Source organism: Anomaloglossus baeobatrachus, chromosome 3 (assembly GCF_048569485.1).
Source record: "Anomaloglossus baeobatrachus isolate aAnoBae1 chromosome 3, aAnoBae1.hap1, whole genome shotgun sequence".
Classification (NCBI taxonomy): Eukaryota; Metazoa; Chordata; class Amphibia; order Anura; family Aromobatidae; genus Anomaloglossus; species Anomaloglossus baeobatrachus.
The window spans coordinates 363796243-363818930 of record NC_134355.1 but is presented as its reverse complement, the minus strand read 5'-3'; positions in this window follow the sequence as shown (position 1 = coordinate 363818930).

The window sequence follows — 22688 nt, the reverse complement described above, 5'->3', positions numbered from 1 at the left end:
GTGATTATGTGTATGCTATAAATTTATAGGTGATCAAGCAGCGTGGATGTGCATTGGGAATATAAATTATATGTAGTTGGGCTGTAATTGTGTGAATATAGATGGACATATGTTTCTAGAACAAAAAAAACCCTGTGAGATTTTGAGGATACCATAGGTTAAATATAAATTAGTATACTGAATATTCTTAAAATATACCTATGAGCACACTTATGCACTAACATCTAAAGATGCACATCCATGGTGCGGTATATATTTGTCTGCGATTGTGAATGGCTTATGTATTTTTTCAACTCTCATGGCAGTAGATGTGCATGTTTTAAATGCACCGATGGCAGTCCATATATATGATTAATGGTATACTATATATACAACAACTGATTTATCTATATGTTTAAAGAATTATAATATATGTGCTATATGCACCTGGGCTGATCGCGATACTAACGCGGTGCCTGTATGGATATAATGAAAAAATCTTTTTGACGCACTGCTATCTGTGCCTTTGACCATGTACATGCTATGGCACTTTATATTTGCAGGTGATTTGAATTATTTTTGATGTATATGGCAGTTGTAGATCACTTATTGTATTATACATATGTGGCAATATCTCTTATGATGAGCGCTGCACATAGCCGGTTTTTGACAGCAACAGCATATATATACCGATAGGTAATATCTTAGTACCATACTTGCCTTTTGGCTTGACATAAAATACTCCCCAGCACTGTCCAAAATTTTGATTACAGTGCGCTCATTGGTACATCTATATATGGACTATTGATGACACATATTTATATTGTTGGCTGGTGCCAGTTATGGGTAACAATGATGCGCACTACTTAGGATTTTGATTTTGAGCATATTGGTGGTAAAATAATTTACAGAAATAGTGGTATATTGCAGGTGTACAGCACTAATATCTAGGCTACAGTACTGATCCCTTATTAACATTAGTTACTGGATGTATGAATAAGAGCATAAAAGATTGGTGATCTTTGTACTCTATCTGACTAGTAATACTGATGTGTGTTTGAAATAGGGGCCTATACTCGTCCTTCAACAAGGTGTGTCTCCCTGTTTATTTTAATATTTGTATACCTGATTGTTTAATAAAGTTTTGGATTTTATCCTAAAAAAAGTTTATTGAATTTATTATTATGCATAAATACACTCTGAGTATCTCCTGATTTGAAATCTGGACATAAAGTTGTAGGTGTCTAAGTTGAGTGATGCTCCTTAATTTGAAGTTGGGACTGATGTGTTAAGTAAGTGGAAAGAGACAGACCTGGAGGGGGACAGACTTGGAACGAGACAGACCTGGAATGAGACAGACCTCGGAAGAGGCAGACGGGGAAAGAGACAGACGGGGAAAGAGACAGACGGGGAAAGAGACAGACGGGAAATAGACAGATGGGAAAGAGACATACAGGGAAAGAGACAGATGGAGAAAGACCTGGAACGAGACAGACCTGGTATGAGACAGACCTGGAACAAGACAGACCTGGAACGAGACAGACCTGGAACGAAACAGACCTGGAACGAGACAGACCCGGAACGAGACAGACCCAGAACGAGACAGACGGGGAAAGAGGCAGACGGGGAAAGAGGCAGATGGGGAAAGAGACAGACGGGGAAAGAGACAGACCCGGAAAGAGATAGACCAACAACGAGACAGATGGGGAAAGAGACAGACGGGAAAGAGACATACAGGGAAAGAGACAGACGGTGAAAGAAACAGACTGGGAAAGGGACAGATGGGGAAAGAGACAGACCTGGAACAAGACAGACCTGGAACGAGACAGACCTGGAATGAGACAGACAGGGAAAGAGACTGAAAGACAGATAGAGAGAGACAGACAGACACAGACAGACACAGAGATAGAGAGAGACAGACAGACACAGAGATACAGAGACAGACAGAGACTGATACAGACAGACAGAGACAGACAGACAGAAACTCAGAGAGAGACAGCTACAATCCCGGGCAACGCCCGGGTACTACAGCTAGTAGTTTTATAAATACTAAATGCCATGATAACCTTGTGAAAAATAGAGCTTTCTATTGTCCTCAGGACCCTATGCCTTCTCCTCCAGCTCCTCATGAACCTCTAAATGGGAAATGGGAAACGCGTTGAGGCAAGGCAAGATTTGGAAACCTACATCTTTACAGGGTAGTAATGACTTAAATTAACCTGTTCATTGCTGTATTATATGAGTGTTATTGCCATGATTTTCGGTTTATCCATAAACCTATTAGTTAAATGTTCATGATTTTTTTGGTGGTGGTAAAACCCTTTTGGTTCTAAGTGAGTCATAGTAGCCTTGTGAGTAGTCCAAAAAAAGTTATTCTATGCTGCTGTGTGGTATAGTGCCCTTGGAGCTTTGTGCAAATTGGATGTACCACAGGCCCTCTCCATTGAGGATTGATTTGTTGGGTGTTGTGGTGCTCCTCTCTAACCTTGGTTTATTGGACTAGGTGCAAATTGGCATATTTGGGTTATATCTTTTTTCATTATTACCCTGCTTTGTTTTTTGAAAATCCCTCCTTTGGTTACTTCGTCACTGTTCTTTTGGTGAGGGGATTTTTCACCAGGTTATCATAGCATTTCGTATTTCTAAGACTATTATGTGTTATATCTAAAATCCTGTGGCAGATCATCTATTTTCAGTACGGTCAGGAAAAGGTTAAGTCCCTGACAAATGGGGGTGCTCGGGAATTTAAGGTGCAGTATTCCTTTGAGGCAAAAAAGCTCCTCTAGGGTATTGATGAGATTATGCTTTAGGCTCTGTATATATTTCTGTGCCTTCCTCCATTTAGGGCTACTCCACATAACAGGCACAGGAAAAGCGTCAGCTGACATGGAACGGGGCACCCAAAAACATATGGTGTCATCATACCCTCCGTGGTTAGGCAAGGGAAAGACTCTACCTATGGTTTATTAGGACCTCCCCTAGGATACCCCTTCTTTCCTGCCTGTGATATTGTCTGGATCCATTGTTGTTTCTATTTAGAAATAAGATATTTAAAGGTTTGGTGTATTTTTGGATGTGATTTTTAATCAAATATCAATAAAGTAATTTTATTGGGGTTTTTGAGTTATTTTTGTAAATCTCTTTCTGTACACTGCCCATTCCTATTTTTCATTGGTTAATTGTTTATTTTTTTCACTTACAGATTAATTATGAGGGGTCTCATAAATGCCTCCCATTATTAATCTAGGGCTTAGAGGCAACTGTGAGCTGTCATTAACCTCTTATTACCCTGATTGCCACTGCACCAGGGCAGTCGGGATGAGTCGGGTAAAGTGACTGATGGATGCAACAATTCTGGGCTGCTGCAGGCTGCCATTTTTAGTCTGGGGGGGGGGCAATAACCATGAGTCTCCCCAGCCTGAAAATACCAGCCCCCAGCTGTTGGTTTTATCATTGCTGAATATCAAAATTGGGGGGCAATGCATGTCAGTTTTTAAAATTAACTATTTAAATATTTTTTTTAAAAATGCCACAGGCGGTTCTTCTTATTTTGATACACAGTCAAGATAAGCACACGGCTGGGGCTGCAGTATGTAGCCATATGCGTTATAATTTATTTATTTTTATACCACTATAGGGACACACAGTGTGTGCGATTGCAAGCAGTCAGACACACTGTCACATAGAGTGGCGATGCAGTCTGACTGCAACCAAGCACAGGCGCCGTGACTGCAGGTGGGTGGGGGAAGCAGTGCATATACATGTCACGCTCCCCGGGTCCCGGTGCCGTCTGTCACTCACCGCTCTGGTCCTTTCCATGTGGGCGGTGCCTGATCAACGTGTTCCCATAGCTAGGTGTTCAGGTCCCTTTGTACTTTGTCTTAGTTTAATTCTAAATCCCGCCATCTCCCATCAGCCTGAACCCGTCACCGATCCCCGACTTTATCTGGTGAACAACAGTCTGCACGTCTTGCTGGACCCAGACCCCGTCTGCTGTTCCTACCCGGCACCTGAATCCGGTTTCAGTCATCCGTCCTGCCTACGGTGCCCATTGTACTCAGAGACATTCCTGTGCAGATCCCTGAAAGACTCTTATCCCGTACCCCTATTGTTCCGGCTACCGTGCATCTAGGCCCTCTGGTGGGGTGATCAGACAGTCCCTGTATAGGGGTTAGCTCCGGGTTGCCTCACTGGGGAAGTCCGGTGCACGGCCTAGTGAATCCACCTCCAGGACGTTACAATACATGAGGTTAATGAGCGGCCCCAGCACTGGAGACTCGGTAAGTAAAACACACCTGCTCTAATCTTCCTAGCCCTTTCTACCACCATTAGAAGCGCATGATTCGGATTGGAAAATGGTAACCAAAACCCCCAATTTTTTATTTTTTTTGCAAACGTCTGAATTTTTTTCAACAATTATTAAAAAAAATCTATACAAATTTAGCATCTCCGTAATCACACTGATATGGATGGTCAGAGTTAATTTTAGCACAAAATAAATGATGTTAAAGCGAAAAACAAAAATCAATTCTGGAATCGCATTTCCTCTATTTCATCACACTGGTAAAATGAATTGCAGCATTGAAAACTACAACTATTTTTCTCAAAAAACAAGCCCTCGTATACTTATGTTGATGGAAAAATAAAAAAAGTTATGATCCTTGGAAGAAGGGGAGGAAATAGTAAAAATTCAAAAATGAAAAACCGCTCAGTCTTTAAATGCTTAATCATTTTTTGTTTCTCATTTGGATTTTTCCCATATATTAAAACATTACTTTTATGCATTCCTTCTAGCAGAATTCCAATTATATCATACTACTGCAGTCATAGAGACGAAGTGCAGACAACTTGTACAACAAAAGTACGATCTGAAATGTGTGCTGTTCAGTAATGTCCAGCTATTCACTGAAACACAATGAACCTAAAGACTGGCAGGATATCAGAAAAAGGAAGAAATGCATCACGCTATCCAGCATTCCCTTAAAAATCTATCAATCACGTCTTCAGTTTATGTGCGGTAATATGAACACTAAGATAAGATAGCAAGGTGCACCTTAATAGATACATTAAAAGTCATTCCTAAAGTTCATGTTAGTTAATCATAAAATCCAGAACTCTTCTAGAACTCATTTGGTCCAATTTTCACCTGAGTTATACTTCTATTCAACAGCAAAGAAAGAAAAATACTCAAGATTTCCCATTTTTCAATAAAATGTTGGCTGCTCCTTATGACTTTATATCTTTATTATCTATATTAAAATCTAATTATGGAGCATTCATAAAAATTATCAGCATAATATACACTGCATGATGACTGTTACAATTTAAGAACAATTTTATTCTAAAAGATTGTTGTTTGTCATTAATGAAAAACAATTGGTCTTTTTTGCACCATATGCACATGTTGCATTTGTGGTCACTGCATTTACAAAACCCTTTAAGCACTTGGCATCACAGTCAGTTTGGTCTTTATGCCAGAACATTTTTTCCTTTTTTTATTGTTGCCTTCCAAGAGTCATAAGATTTTGTATTTTTTCGGTGACAGTCATATATAGGCTTGTTTTTTATGTTGACATGGTCATCATTTAACGGTACATAAAAATGATCAAACTTTTATTAACTCTATGGAAAAGAATATCAACGAAATAACAATACAATTCTACCACTGTTTTTTTGCATATTTAATTTTCACCAGTATGAATATGGCGATAGAAAGTTTTTATATTTTTATTATTTTATACACTCCAGAAAATAAAAATTGTCATATTCTGAGAGTGATAACTCCTACAATTTTCTGTCAGTGAAACTGTATGAATACTTGCTTTTTGCATGGCAAATTGTAGTTTATATTGGTAATATTTTGCGGAACAACTTTTTGATCAATTTTAATTACACTTTTTGGGAAACAGAGTTAACAAAACAAATTTATTCTAAATTCATGTTTTGTTTTTCTTATTTAGACACTGTTCACCATTCAGTATAATAGTCATAATATTTTTATTTTACAGGTTGGTATAGTTTAGGTTAATTTATGTTTTGTCAATTTTGTGCGCAATATTTCCTTTAAAAAAATGTTTTCGTTTTTGAGGGATTTTTTTAATATTTTTTTTAGTATTGAAACTGGGATTTTTTTTATATACATATCTATTTTTTTACACTTAAAAGTATTTTTTTAATTTAATTTTCTTTATAAAGTTTACTTCTTATTAGTAATACACTATGTACTCCATTTCATGATCTCTGCTGTCAGTGAATGATTGTGTACCGCCCCGCAGACTCGGCCAGCCACCGATGGCCACCGCTTGTAGTGGTGGCGGGCCTCGGCCATCTATTTCCCGCAGGTCCATCTTCCAGCCTGCCTCTCTGGAGCCTGTGAAACTGGACAAGCCAGGGGGGGGTGTTATTTATCAGCCCAATCGTTTTTGGGTTGGCCTGCCAGTTCTCGGCCTTGTCTTTATGAAACGGGGCAAAAACAAAGGGCAGTATGGTCCCAACGGGGACTGTGTTCAACTTGGCAGCCGGGATCCGCTGCCTTTAACTTTCATCTTCTTCGTACTCAGCCACAACGGTCACTCCAGGGCTGTACGGTGGGGGAGGGGTCTGGGAGCGCTCCGGGCCTTCATGGCATGCCCTTCTCTGCAGATCTAGGACAAACCAGCCCCTCTCCCCACAATGGGTATAGCTGACCAGCTCTCCGGGGATCAGGTCACGGTCCAGGTGGCTCATGGGCAGGTGGGGGTAGACATCCCGACAGGACATGAAGAAATCTGCTTCCAAACTGGGCTCAAACACGAACCCCCACCCTCTGTCGGGGTCAAACCTCCTGACCTGGCTTTCGTGCCTCGGGCCCCGCACCCGAAAGGTTGCATTACGGAGATTGTCCTTCTCCTTTATGGTGCGGGCCAGGATCTCTGCCTTCTTCTCCCAGGCTGCAATTTCGCGGCCCAGCTGGCGCTGCTGCCGCTCCCAGTACGGGGCGTCCAGTTGCCGTCTTGTGCACAGGTTGGGCCCAGCCAGAGTTCCCCCGTGCCGGCCACGACCTGCACCTTATCTGGGGAACCCCGCTGTGTCGCGGCCTGGAGTGCCGAGGCCTGGGGTCGGGAAACAGCCAGCTTTACCGGCTGCGCGGGTCTCCGGTTTGCGATAGCCTCCCTCTTGACCGGGCGGACTGCCGGGGCCAAGGTTTCTCTGGGCGTCGCCTTCTCCGGGACTAGCGGGATCACGTCCGGGACGGGCACCTTCCAGGGAAGCGGGTTCCTCAGCCACAGCGACCGGTCCCTCCAGGACATAGGGGCGTGGGTCGCCCACCCGCTCCTCCAAATTCGTCTCCATCTCATGCGCATGCACAGCCGAAGATATCTCCCCCATCTCAGTTGCTTATTGCTCCATTAGGTACCTCACCTGCACTTTTAGGCGGCAACACATAAGAGTCGTCCAGGCTTCCACCCAAGCTGCTGTTCCGAGCGCGGGCTCCGGGTATTCGGGCTTCTCAGACGGGGCGGACATGTTGCAACTTGTTTGTCCAGGAACCAGACGGGTGGCAGAGTCCTGGAGTCCCTGCCTTTTATCTCCTCAGTCACATGAGGCTGGATCTTCACCCGCCCCCCCGGTCTCTTCGGGGCACTCTCCTTGTTTTTTGCACCGCTCTGCTCTCGGGGGGCGGGCTTCACTTTTTCGTGCCCTTTCTGCTCGGAGAAGACGGCTTGGGCGGGAAACTTCGCGCCACAGGAAGGTGACAAGATGGCGGATTCTGCAATTTTTCAGCGGGATGCCGCAAAAGATAACTTCAAGGCGCACTTCCACAGGTAATTGGATGGTTCGATCCTGTTCGTGATGCCAGAAGAGTCGATGGGTACCGCCCCGTGGGCTCGGCCGGCTGCCGAGCCGCTCGGCTCCGTGCTCGTATGGTGGGTGGCTCGAGCTCCCCACAGACTCGGGGGTCACATCGCTCTGCAGCGCTACGCGCAGGGACTTCGGTGGGGAGTTCCCCGGCCGGGGCCGCGGTGGTTTGTAAGGAATATAAGTTAGTGACGCCACCCACGGGTTGTGGTGAATGGATGGACACCACCGCTGCCGTTGACTAGGCCTCCCGGGGATGGTGTTGTGCAGCTTGGTGTTGACCCCTCCATGGGTAGGGGAGTGATGGTCCCGGGGGCCCGAGGGAGGTGCTGAGGCGTGGTTATGGGTGCGTGCTGGGTGCTGGTGCAGTGTACGGCCCGAAGGCTCTGGTGTACTCACTATGATACAACACACTGGAGTCTCTGGTAAACCAAACGGGGTGATGAACGGTGCCTGCAGCCGGCTGCAGCTTTTCCCTTAACAGGTTGGGGGTTTCCGCCTTTCTCCTTCACCTCTTTATGTGAATGTTCTGACTCCTATGCCTAAGCAACGGTAGTCCGCTCCCCGGCTTGCCCCTTGGGTCTCTATGCCTTGGTGGTGGCTTTACCCTAATGGTTGGGCTGTTGTCTTCAGTCGGGTCTTGTGTGGGAAAGGTCCTTAAGTCCAGTCCTCAATCAGTTCATTTGACTCAGCCCTGTGGATTCTGGGCTTTGTACTGGGTCTGAGTACCCCTCCTGGTGCTCCGGTTTCCAAACAGTTCCCCGGTTCGGTACCGGCGGGCCACCGCCCGACCCCGGTCCCTACGGTTCCACCGGCTGTAATCCCAGCTCCTGCAGGCGGCCACCACCATCTGCCTCCTTGCCAGAGGTGACTGGGCTCCAACCCAGACACCTGAGTAGACTACTGGCAGGCCTGGTCACAGGTCTGCCCTTGAACTTGACTTCTCTCCTCCACTGTCAAACTACTCTCTAGAACAACCGCTTTTTCCCGCCTCAAAGCCTGTGAACTCCTCGGTGGGTGGAGCCAACCACCTGGCTTCGCCCTCTGGTGTGGACATCAAACCTGGACGGCGGTGACAAAGTTTTGAAGTTTGGCTGCTGTCACCTTTTTAGGGAGGGGTGTGTGTGTGTGTGGGACTACCTGGGATGACCTGACTAGTCCAGGGTGTCACAATTGATTTAAAAAAAGACAGTTGCACTCTGAAATGCTAAATCTTTCCTGTTATTATATGTCATGTTCGGTATTTCACCTGTTCAGACTACATGTCGGGAGTGCAGTCAAGTTTTTTGTCTCGATTATGGAGCCATGCCTTCTGAGTGTGCACCCTTCCCCCATTAGCCACAGGTGATTATATTCTCTATAGCAGATTCCTACTTGCCCATACACATGGAGGTTTGGAGCCCAGAGAGAGGCGTTAGAGTAGGTACCCAATATTACAAGATTGCCTTGATTCGGCTACTTGACAGATATACAAATGCCCATTTTTATATGCTAAATATCTCAATATTTCCTAGATTTCTTTTAGCAGTAATGCATGTCTATATTCTTACATTCATGGTTTTAGCATCTCAGGGTGTAACTATCTTTCTTTGTCTGTCTTTTTTGTTATTATATGTCACGTTTAGTTTTGCACCTGAACAGACAGCATGTTGGGAGTGCTGTCAGTTTTTTTTGTCTATTATTGACTTTTAATCTGCCTTACTGTTTTGGGTGTCCCCGTTCCTCGGCGGCTAGCCCTAATTAAGCCCCTACTGCTATACCATAGATCCTAATACCACCACCAAGTGCAAAGGTGCTGAAAATTGGTCACACAGTCATATATCCAACTCAAATGTAAAGAAGATACGTGTGGTCAGGACTCAGTCCCATATATAGATATATGTGCTTGGGCCTTTGAAATAAATCCCAGCCACTCGTTTGCTGGGATGGTCATTTTATCCCTTATCACACTACCAAATATCTAACTCCAATACAGAGAGGACACGTATGGTTTAGGATTCAATGCTACACATATAAACAATTGGGGCTGTAATAAAAAATCCCAGTCCTCATACCAGTTACTTATCTGCTGGGACAGTTGCTCAATCCTGTCGTGTTTATTTAGAGAGGGAATTGTGTTGCAGTAATCATCTTTTGTTTGAGAAAGGCTTTCGCCAAAACGCGTTATTATATTTGACGCCTGTACATGGAATTGTACAATAAAAAGAATCTACATTCATAAAGAAGAGTGTCGGTCTTTTTCTTCAATTTTGATTGTGGATGCCTTCCATAAACCTGAGCACCGTTCATCCCTGAGTGCCGCCCTGGAACTTCTTTCCTCCAATACAGAGAGTACACGTATGGTTTAGGATTCAATGCTACACATATAAACAATTGGGGCTGTAATAAAAAATCCCAGTCCTCATCCCAGTTACTTATCTGCTGGGACAGTTGCTCAATCCCGTCGTGTTTCCCCCCAGCATATCAGGGTTCATCAGAGGATATAGAAAGGAGACTTGAGATGTGTCCAATTGTTTCGGCCATCAATCTTATATTCCTGCTACTTGTCCTCAATACAGGTGAATAGACCTGGATTGCTGCAGTGGATCCCAGTAGATAGACCAGATCCTTTTCTCACTTGATAATATAGTGTCGCGGGCGGAGGAGGGGACGCTACGCTCTCCCACTGCTCGGGTCCGGCTGCCGCTGCTCTGCGGCTGCTGCTGCTCGGTGGCTCGAGCGATGGGCCGGATCCCAGGGACTCGAGCGGCGCTCCTCGCCCGTGAGTGAAAAGGGGTGGTTTGGGTTTTGGGGATATTGTCCGTGACACCACCCACGGTTGTGGTGATTTTGGTGGCACCACCGCTGCACTAGACGGGGATCCCGGGAGCGGTGACAGGGAGCAGCTGAGTTGTTATTTCTCCTCTCCGTGGGTAGGGGGTTGGTTGTCCCGGGGCCCGGTGATGGTGTAAGGGTTGAATGACAGGCGGGTTGCGGGACCTGATGAGGTGCAGGGTCGCAGGGACAGCGCTGTGCCGCACGGCACGGAGGTACTCACTCAGCCCAATGATGATGACACAGTTCACGGTAAAACAAGCGGCTGGATGGACGGGTCCCTCGGACGGCTGCGGTGTTGTTGTTCCCTGAAGGTTAGCGGTGCGGTAACTGTCTCTCCCTGTACCTATGTTCTATGTTGATTCCGATGGGTTCCCACCGGTAACCCGCTCCCCGACTTGGATGTAGGCCGGAGGAGCCCCTTTTGCCCGCAGGCGCTGGCCCTGGGAAATGGTTGCCCTTGGCGGTGGTGGTGTCTCCCCTTCACGGTTGGACGGTTGCCTTCTGTCGGGACTTGACTGTTTGGAAACCCGGAGGTCCCCTTCACCAACGGATTTGGCAACTTCACGGCGACTCCTAGCCTTGCCGAGGTCCGAAAGGCCCCTGCCACTGGTGCTGGCTTCTCTTTGTGTACCGGTCCGGTACCGCCGGGTCACCGCCCGTCCACGGTCCTTACGGCAAACTCCAATAGGCCACTCCTGCAGACGGTCACCACCGTCTGCCAACCTTGCTGCTCCATCCGGGCCACACACCCGGACCCACTTCAGTCTGCTCTCTTGCCAGTTCACTACTGCTCACTTTTCTTCCTTCCACTTTCACTGTCAAAACTGAACTCTCACTCCTTCACTTCCCTAGCTTAACTGAACTTCCTTTTCCTGCCTCCAGGACTGTGAACTCCTCAGTGGGCGGAGACCAACCGCCTGGCTCCACCCCCTGGTGTGGAAATCAGCCCCTGGAGGAAGGCAACAAGGGTTTTGTGTCTGACCTTGATGTGCCTGCAGGGAGTGTGGGGTGTGTTGGGCTCTGTAGCCCCTGGCTTGTCCAGGGCGACACAGTCCCCCTTAGCAAAATGCAGACCGTCCTCGGGCTGCCCGTCCATCACCGGTTTTATTTTCACCAACTGGAAAATATAAAAAGGTAAAAACGGTAACACACTTACAATTAAAATAACATCTTCCCACATCGGGAGGTACTCTTACTTAAACGTTACGGTAACGGTTACGGCTTCCGCTCTCACCCACCCAAGCAACCTGGCCCTGATGCTGCCCCTAAGCAAATAGGCAGCACACCTTGACCCCAGTCCTGCACAAATTGCCCAAGCGGGTTCTGTCCTTTCCAGGGGACCCACGTCCATGGGGAGCCCCTGGAACCCCCAGAGGGTAGCCACCGGTTCCGGTGGTGGCTGGGCCCCAGCCTGCTCCACTGCGGGCCCTCCCTCCAATCTGCCTCTCCGGAGGCGGCAACGGTGGAAGCTGCAACAACATTTTTATTTACAAGCCACTAAGTTTGTGGTTGCCCTGCAAGTTCTCGGGCCTGTTCATAGAAGTTCCTATGCAAAATGGTGAAGGCGGTCCTAACGGGGACCAGTTGCTGGCTACGACCGGTTCCAATCAACAGTAAATCAGATGACTTTTCAGCAATTATTCATTTTCATTTTCAAACTTTAAAACTTTCAAAACTCTAAAACTGTTAAACAGTGGTGGTCCCAACGGGGACGGTGCAACGGTACTCCGCTGCCCTTACTCCGACTCTTCGGTGTCTGCTGGGGGAGAGGGTGCGGCGGACACCCGGGCTTCCTGGCTGCCCCTCAGCTTGGCATCCAACGCAAACCACCCCCTCTCCCCACAGTGCGGGGTATACTGCACCAGGTCGCCCGGCATCAGGTTGCGGCCTGGGTGCTCCTCTGGCAGGTGGGCATTAACATAGCGCCGGGCTATGAATACTTCGGCCTCCAGGCTCGGTTCATAAATGAATCAATAGCCCCGGCGGACATCAAACTGCCTCACCTGCCCCTCATACAGCGGGCCCCGGACACGGAAGGTCGCTTGTCTCAAACTCTCCTTCTCCCGGATTGTACGGGCCACCATCTCTGCCTTCCTCCTTTCCCTCTCTTCGATTTCCGGGCCCAACGGTACTGGCTCCCTATCCCAATATGGTGCCGCTGCGAGCTCCGGCGCACAGGTCGGGCCCCGCGAGACCTTTTGGACACTGCCCACTGCTGGTGATCTGGGCGGAAGGTCCCACGGTGACTTGGCCTTGGACGCTGCCTTGCAGCGGCAACCCAGCGCAACTCACAGGGGCTTTCCTCTGCTGGGCCTTCGGCACGGAGCGGGCTGTCGGCCCTGGCTCGGGGAATCTCTCAGGGGGTGCCTCCGGTTCAGGCTTCAGAGCTTTCCACGGGAGCACCTCCGGTCGGCTACGGGCTCCGGCTACAGGTCGGTCCGCCTGGGCGGACATGCTGGGTATCGCTACCGGTTGAGGGGGTAGCGGGCCTAGTGGCGGGGCCATGGCAGCCGGGACGGGTGGCGAGGGAGGCAGTAGGGCGAGGGGGTTCAGACCGGGTCCCGCAGCCGCGATGACTGACCCTTTTGGGGTACCGGGGCGTGGGTCACTCACCCTCCCTTCCGCTCCTTCCTCCTCGCGTCTCCGCACGGTTGCTATGACCTCTGTCATGTCGGTCTCCCACTCCTCTAAGAGGAGCTGCATCTTAACCTGCAGCCTCTGGTAGAGCTGCGCGGTCCGGATCTCCACCCACGCCACGGTTCCAGGCGCGGGAGCTACGGTGCTTTGGGACGGCATGTACATTCTGCTGGCGGCCTCTCCCAGGAACAAGATGGCCGCAGAGTCCTGGCGTCCCTGCTTTTATAGCCGCGGCTACATGCGACCAGCCGCCATTTCATCCCCCTTAGCCTCTTTCCGGCTCCTCCTCTACAGGGGCGGGGTTTTGGCCTTCGCGCCTCCACTACTCGAGGAGACGCTCGAGCGGGAACTTTTCGCGCCAAAGATGGCGGCTTCTGAAATTTTTCATCCGGACACCTCCGGCGGTAACAAGGCGCACCTCTACCAGACGGCAGAGCGGTAAGATCCTGTTCGTGACGCCAAGTTGTCGCGGGCGGAAGAGGGGACGCTACGCTCTCCCACTGCTCGGGTCCGGCTGCCGCTGCTCTGCGACTGCTGCTGCTCGGTGGCTCGAGCGATGGGCCGGATCCCGGGGACTCGAGCGGCGCTCCTCGCCCGTGAGTGAAAAGGGGTGGTTTGAGTTTTGGGGATATTGTCCGTGACGCCACACACGGTTGTGGTGATTTTGGTGACACCACCGCTGCTCTAGACGGGGATCCCAGGAGCGGTGACAGGCAGCAGCCGAGTTGTTATTTCTCCCCTCCGTGGGTAGGGGGTTGGTTGTCCCGGGGCCCGGTGATGGGGTAAGCGTTGAATGACATGCGGGTTGCGGGGCCTGATGAGGTGCAGGGTCGCAGGGGCAGCGCTGTGACGCACGGCACGGAGGTACTCACTCAGCCCAATGATGATGACACAGTTCACGGTAAAACAAGCGGCTGGATGGACGGGTTCCTCGGACGGCTGCGGTGTTGTTGTTCCCTGCAGGTTAGCGGTGACTGTCTCTCCCTGCACTTATGTTCTATGTTGATTCCAATGGGTTCCCACCGGTAACCCGCTCCCTGACTTGGATGTAGGCCGGAGGAGCCCCTTTTGCCCGCAGGCGCTGGCCCTGGGAAACGGTTGCCCTTGGCGGTGGTGGTGTCTCCCCTTCATGGTTGGACGGTTGTCTTCTGTCGGGACTTGACTGTTTGGAAACCCGGAGGTCCCCTTCACTAATGGATTTGGCAACTTCACGGCGACTCCTAGCCTTGCCAGGGTCCGAAAGGCCCCTGCCACTGGTGCTGGCTTCTCTTTGTGTGCCGGTCCGGTACCGCCGGGCCACCGCCCGTCCACGGTCCTTACGGCAAACTCCGATAGGCCACTCCTGCAGACGGTCACCACCGTCTGCCAACCTTGCTGCTCCGTCCGGGCCACACACCCGGACCCACTTCAGTCTGCTCTCTTGCCACTTCACTATTGCTCACTTTTCTTCCTTCCACTTTCACTGTCAAAACTGAACTCTCACTCCTTCACTTCCCTAGCTTAACTGAACTTCCTTTTCCTGCCTCCAGGACTGTGAACTCCTCGGTGGGCGGAGACCAACCGCCTGGCTCCACCCCCTGGTGTGGACATCAGCCCCTGGAGGAAGGCAACAAGGGTTTTGTGTCTGACCTTGATGTGCCTGCAGGGAGTGTGGGGTGTGTTGGTGTTGTGCTCTGTGGCCCCTGGCTTGTCCAGGGCGACACAATACCATCCACCCATATTCACACAATATGCGGTATTGGGGGTCCTGCCAGTAAAATCAATATGCAATGGCAGCTTTTCACCGTCTGATGCCTGTGTCATGTGTGCACAAGTAGCAGGGATATAATATTGATTGCCTAAACAACCGGACACATCTCAAGTCTCCTTTTTATATCCTCTGATGTACCCCGATATGCTGGGGGGAAACGCATCAGGATTGAGTAACTGTCCCCTGCAGATAAGTAACTGGGATGAGGACTGGGATTTTTTATTACAGGCCCAATTGTTTATATGTGTGGTATTGAATCCTAAACCATACGTGTCCTCTCTGTATTGAAGTTAGATATTTGGTAGTGTGATAAGGGATAAAATGACCATCCCAGCAAATGAGTGACTGGGATTTATTTCAAAAGCCCAAGCACATCCATCTATATGTGAGACTGAGTCCTGACCACACGTATCTCCTTTACATTTGAGTTGGACATATGACTAAGTGACCAATTTTCAGCATCTTTGCACTTGGTGGTGGTATTAGGATCTAGGGTATAGCAGTAGGGGCTTAATTAGTGCTAGCCGCCGAGGAACGGGGACACCCAAAACAGTAAGATGAATTAAACCTCCGTTGACAGGCAGGAGCAACTCTAGGGAATTTCAGGCCCTGTCCCCTGAACATTCAGATATCGATACAAATACTGTTTTTTGAGTACCAGCGACACCATTGCACATACTCAATCTCGCTCACTGCCCAACCCAGGATCTCACCGTGTGTTTCTATGCACTTTATGACATTAGTCTGGGACCTTATTTATGGGTATGGCCCCCGTGTGTCTTAAGTAACTGGCGATATTATTGTAATGATATTTAAATAAATATAATGTTTTAGAGGGTTTTCTTTTGGTTTTGCTCTATATGATGCTCTATTGATCTGATTTTTCTTCGGTTCTAATGACTTTTATTCTGGCCCCAACCCTAGCGGGATCTGATTATTTGATAGATAGATACAGCAAACATTGGCAACCTGTGGGGGTGCCAAAGAGGTGACAAAGGGAGAGATCCCCTTTGTCAAATTCCTCACGTGTCACGGTCACCACGGAGAGCTTAATTTGAGGGGTGATAGCGCTGAAATCCATACTATATTCAGTCTCAGCATTGGCTATGTAACAGCCACATCCTGCTGCAGATGGTACCGGCACAACTCCTGAGTCCGTGCCATCTCTCTGACTTAACTGTATATCAGATTGAAGTAAAAGACCTGCAATCTTAACATACTGTTACGTCACTTTCCTGAAAAGGGTAAATGACAGCCAAGTTTTTGCTGCTGTAATTGTTAAAGACCTTGGAATAAATGATTCCCTATTGTCTGCTCCTTACAAAGCACACATTGTATACCCTTATGACCAAAAAATTGGTTTGTGTAAAAATTAGAGATGGGCAAATAGATTTGAGTGGAATTGAATTCTACTTAAATTTTACAAAAATCAGCATTCTCCAAAATGCAGATTTTTTTGTAATTACAAGTATATTCAGCAAAATGGCGGCTGCTTGGCTGCCTGATAAGTTATTTTGTTTCCCCAAAGAGAACCTTAACAATTGACCCCACCTATGTTGGTACATCAAGTTCAGATAACCATTGGCACTTGTTGACAGTGGCTGGAAGTTCTGCATCAAAACTATAGTGGCTGCGGCTGGCTACTACACATCCATCCCTTATTAATTTGGATGTGCAGCACCCGGCCATGGCCACTATACAAATACATTGTCAGCATCTGAAATACAAGTGAAAGGGATATTTAGCAGCCCAGTTATGTGTAGTTTTTTCTGTATTTATTTCCCAAAAATTGAACTTTTAGTTGAACTTTCAAGGCTGCCAGAATTGAGAGGATTCTAGCTCTTTAGTACGAGTTGTATTATATTAATTATTTTGTTGAGACAGTGCTGATTTCGTCTCCTCTGTTTCTTTGGCAGCAAATAAAAACAGTGATTAGTCAAGTTCATATTTGTCATTAAATACAATCTCCTTTGATTTATATTGTTTTCCTCACTAAGCTCCATTACCCAGCATATTTGTTTTATCCAAATGCAGCTGCACGATTGTCTGTTAAAACAACTCTCAAATCTGAGCAATGAGTTTCCAAACTATAAAACTGAATAAATGTGCTCAGTCCAAAGACCCAGAGTTAACTCAATATATTGACAGCTTACATGACCCAGTAATTACAAGAAAAACTTCAGAAATTAATCTTAAAGGGTTCTTATCAGGTTTCCTAATGAGTAGAATAGCAAAGTGATTGTAAAATCAAGCAACTTTGAAACTTACTGGCTATTAAAAAATACTCTTCATTCAGAAGAAATTAGTAATTTTTAATGTTATTGCTTACTGCTCATGTGGCACCCCGCTCTGGTCGCCCTTGGGTATTGCACCCCAATTAGGGTGCTGTATCTATCTCAGGTAATGAGGGGGTTAACCACCGGTGTTCCACATTCACATACACACACACACACACACTGCTCAGGAGCCTTCACACAGGGTAGGTTGGCTCAGGGTAGGCAGGGGGGTGGCCATAGGAACATGGACTTCCTGGTCACTGAAGCCATTCACCTGGAGGGGCAGGTTCCACTTGGAGTAGAAATAGGCACAACACACGCACATTAAAGACAGACCCACGTGGACCGTAGTTCTGGCAACACATCTCTGGAAAACATAGACTTTACTGGGCCCTGGGGCTTGGAGCGGGAGCTCAGCCAGGGTACCTAACTGTGGAGGGGGAGACCCTAGAAATAGGACTCTCACTCCTTCTCTTTCAAAACACCGGTGGTGACCCCTTACCGGATTTGGGATTGACCGGAGCCCATCATGGTAGTGACCAGTGTGATCGGGCTGGCAGCTGAAGTTGTGAGTAAACTACACCCTGAACCCACACAGACTGTGTTGGCTTGTCCTTACCGGTGCTGCCGTGCAGCACTTAGGCACCAACTGCCATTACCACCCTCATCATCCACCCGGGGCCCGCTCCATCTGTGGGGAGTGATACCATCCCGGCTGCCTTAACACCTGCCTCGGAGATGAACACAGCAGCGGCGGCTATTCCCTGGCCTCATACCACAGGTGGCATCACAAGAAACTTTTCCCAATACCCAGTTTCCCCCACCATTTAACTGTGTGCCTCGGGGCAACGGAACTGTGCAAGGCCAACCCGTGACAATGCCCAACCCGACCCTAAATGACCCGGCGACGAGTAGGCTGACTACCTGCCCCATGGGGCGCTACACTCATTGTCTAGGTTACCTGCCACCACTGTGTAAGAAACTAGATAAGATAGAGTACGTACACAATGTCTCACAGAGTGTCCGCAAGTGAACATCGCCAACTGCTGATCAGAAATGATGAGGAAGAGCAAGGAGGAACTTTAGAGTGAAGTGCATTTTTCCTTGGGGGAGAGATTGGACATGCCGTTGGATCAGGTGACAGCAGTGGTGCAGTTATTAATTATAAAAAGCTCAGTAGGGCCAAGAAGAGGATGAGTTGGCTCCTTGATCTGTAGCAAGATGGTCATGTGAGCAGCGGAGATGGCTTACAGCCACCAATATGCAAGAAGACCCAAGGTGGCCAAGGCCCGTGAGTGACAAGATCTGAGAGAAGACTCGAGAGAGACCAGACTTGAGAGAAAACCTGACCCAACAGAATCAGAACCGGGACAGAGAGTCGAGTAGGCAATAGAGGAGGATCATTTGTGTTAGACGCCGCTTCTTGTGTGAACATACAGTACCAAGTAGGAACTTGGACACTGCATCAGGGAACAAATTCGGTCAGAGTGCTGAGTGTGTAGAGTAACCAACCAATTGGGACTTGAGGCTTAGCGTGAAGTATTTTTGATCCACGTTAGGGCCCATGTGACGTTTTGTGTAGTCTATAGAGTGATTACGGTGATGTCTATAGTAGTGACACTTATGTTTCCTCTGTGTGTGTGTGTGTGTGTATGTGTGTCTCTGTCTCTGTCTCTGTGTGTCTCTGTGTCTGTGTGTCTCTGTGTGTCTCTGTCTCTGTGTCTGTGTGTCTAAGTATCTCTATCACTGTGTGTCTCTGTGTGTGTCTGTCTCTGTGTGACCAACTCTACCAATATCATATTAACAGACATATAAGCTGTCTTATACTAAGAATATCCTTCATTGCTTATTAATGACTTGTAGCTCCCATCTCCATTGACTTTAATATAAGCTGTTTTTTTGGCAAATAACTGTAAATTGCACGGTTAAATTTTCTCCTCAAGACATGACGTTCCGAGTCAAATGAGGTGGCTATGCAAAATGTTGTGATTGTAAATGCGACGGTATGGATTCCTTTAGCGGACATATACACATACATACATACAGACATACATACACACATACACACATACACTCAGCTTTATATATTAAATAAAGCACCATTGATTTCATGGTGCTGTACATGAGAAGGAGTTACATACAAAATACAGATTTAAGCTACAGGAAAAACTGGTACAGAGGGGAGAAGGCCCTGCCCTTGCAGGCTTACATTCTATGGGATAATGGGGAGGAGACAGTAGATGTGGTGGGGTTGAGTCAGCTCCAGTGGTGGTGAAGCAGAAGCTCTGGTGGTGGTGGTGAGGAGGCAGCGGGGTCATTGCAGAGTGTAGGCATATTTTAATCGATGGTTTTCAAGTTTTGTTTGAAGCTTGCAAGTGTAGTAGTAGATAATCTAATGTGTTGAGGCACAGAAATCCAAAGGACAGGGGATACTCAGGAGAAGTTTTGGAGGTGGTTGGATGAGGAACAGAAAAGGGTGGAGGAGAGAAGGAGGTCTTGATAATACCAGGGTATTATGTGTTGGAGTATATTGAGAGATTAGTTCGCAGATAGATGAGTGAGACAGATTATGGACAGCTTTGAAGGTCAGTGTTAGTAGTTTGAAATGAACATGCTGGGAAATTGTGAGCCAGTGAAGAGATTTTCATAGAAGAGAAGTGGTGAAATAGTAAAGAGTGAGGTAGATTAGTCAGGTGGCAGAGTTAATGATGGACTAGAGAGGTGTGAGAGTATTATAAGTGAAGCAACAGAGAAATATTGTACAATCATTTTCTTAAATTGGGAGTTGAAGAAAGGACAACGTCTGGACATATTTTTGAGTTATAGATGGCAGGAAGTGGTGAGAAATTGGATATGCGGTATGAAGGGCAAGGCAGAGTTGAAGGTTACTCTGATGCGGGCGTCACACGAGACGATCTATCTTGCGATATGTCGTCGGGGTCACGGTTTTCGTGACGCACATCCGGCATCGTTTGCGACATTATTTCGTGTGACAACTCCGAGCGATGCTGAACATTCGCAAATCGGTTACAAATCGTGAGTCGTGTACACATCTCTTATTTTTGAAAAATCATTTCTTTTTCTTTGCGCCGGTTGTTCATCATACCCGGGGCAGCACACATCGCTCCGTGTGACACCATGGGAACGATGAACACAGTTTACCTGCGTCCCGCGGCACCCACCAGCTGTGCGGAAGGAAGGAGGTGGGCAGGACGTCCCACTCATCTCCGCCCCTCCGCTTCTATTGGCCGACGGCTGTGTGACGTCGCTGTGACACCGAACGTCCCTCCCCCTTCAGGAAGAGGATGTTCGCCGCCCATAGCGAGGTCGCTCAGCAGGTAAGTACGTGTGACGGCAGTTTAACGACTTTGTGCGACACGGGCAGTGATTTGCCCGTGACGCACAAACGACGGGGGCGGGTACGATCGCTGGTGCGATCGCACAATGGATTGTACCGTGTGACGCCCGCATATGGCAGCAGACTTCAGGTACTGGTAGGAGAGATCAAGTAGGGGAGATAAGTGATATGGGGGAAAGATGATTAGTTCAGTTTTGCCCACATTGAATTTTAGGAAGTGAGAGAAGAAGAAGGATATGGCTGACAGACAATCCCAGATTCTGGACAGCAAGGAGTCTAGGCCAGAGAGGTAGATCTGGGTGCCATCAGCATATAGGTGGTACTGAAAGCCATGGGAGCTTATGAGTTGTCCCAGACCAAAGGTATAGACGGACTAGAGTAAGGGTCCCAGGTCCGAGCCTTAAGGGACACTGACAGAGAGTGGGCGGGATGAGGAGGTAGTGTGAGAGTGGGAGACAATAAAGGTGCAGTTGGAAAGAGGAGATTCAGAAGAGGGCAAGATCTCTGGCACCAAAGGAAGAGAGGGAGTGGTCAACCATGTTAAAGACTGAAGACAGGTCTAGAAGGAAAAGTATGAAGAATTGTCTGTTAACTTTGGCAGTAAGTCATTACTAATTTGATGAAAGCAGTTTCAGTAGAGTGGTAAGGATAGAAGCAAGATTGAAGGTCAAAGAGTGAGTTTGATGAAAGGTGGAAGGAAAGTTCAACAAGAGCATGCTGATCGAGGAGTTTTGAAGCAAACAGGATTAGTGATATGCGGTGATAGCTGGTAGTATAGGTCGCATTGAGGGATGATTTCTTTAGGATGGGTGTGATTGTTGTGTGCCTGAAAGCCAAAAGGAAGGTACCAGAGATTAAAGATAAGTTGAAAAGAAGGGTTAAGGCTGAGATAAGCATGGTTCTATGATTTCAGAGGAGATGGTATGGTATAGGGTAAAGTGTGCAAGTGATGAGGTGCGATTTGGAGAGATGAGTAAGCTCTGCTTCAGTGACGGTGGGGAGGAATTTTATTGGGTAAGGGTAATGGTCTGTTAGATGCAGGGGTTGTTGTGATTGAGCAGAAAATACTTGCCTCGTTTGGTTGATCTTATCTTTGAAATATGCGTCAAATTCATCTGCAGAGATGAGGACGGTTGGAGGGGGAAGTGTCGCGGGCGGAGGAGGGGACGCTGCGCTCTCCCACTGCTCGGGTCCGGCTGCTGCTCGGTGGTGGCTCGAGCGGTGGGCCAGATCCCGGGGACTCGAGCGGCGTTCCTCGCCCGTGAGTGAAAAGGGGGAATTGATTGTGGGGATTTGATATTGTCCGTGACGCCACCCACGGTTGTGGTGAGATTGGTGACACCACCGCTGCTCTGGACGGGGATCCCGGGAGCGATGACAGCGAGCAGCTTGGATGTTGGTTCTCCCCTCCGTGGGTAGGGGGTTGGTTGGTCCCAGGGCCCAGTGATGGGGTAGGGACGGATGGCAGGCGGGTTACGGGGCCTGGCGAGGTGCAGGGTCGTGGGGACAGTGCTGTGCCGCACGGCACAGTGGTACTCACTCAGCCAATGATGTACACAAAGTCTCCGGTAAAACAAATGGCTGGATGGACGGGTCCCACAGATGGCTGCAGTGTTTCTCCTCCCGGCAGGTTGATGGTGACTGTCTTTCCCTGCACCTGTGTAGTGTAAATGGTTCCAATGGGTTCCCACCGGTAACCCGCTCCCCAGCTTGAAGGTTGCTGAAGGAGCCCTTTTGCCCGCAGGCTCTGGCCCTGGGAACTTTAGCCTTGGCGGTGACTGTGTTTCCCTCTAACGGTTGGACTGTTGCCTTCTGTCGGGACTTGGCTGCTGGGAAACCCAGGAGGTTCCCTTCGCTAACGGATTTGACAAATTGCACGGCGACTCCTAGCCTTGCCGGGGTCCGTAAGCCCCTGCCGAATGGTGCTGGCTTCTCTTTGCATACCGGTCCGGTACCGCCGGGCCACCGCCCGTCCACGGTCCTTACGGCTAGCTCCAATAGGCCTCTCCTGCAGACGGTCACCACTGTCTGC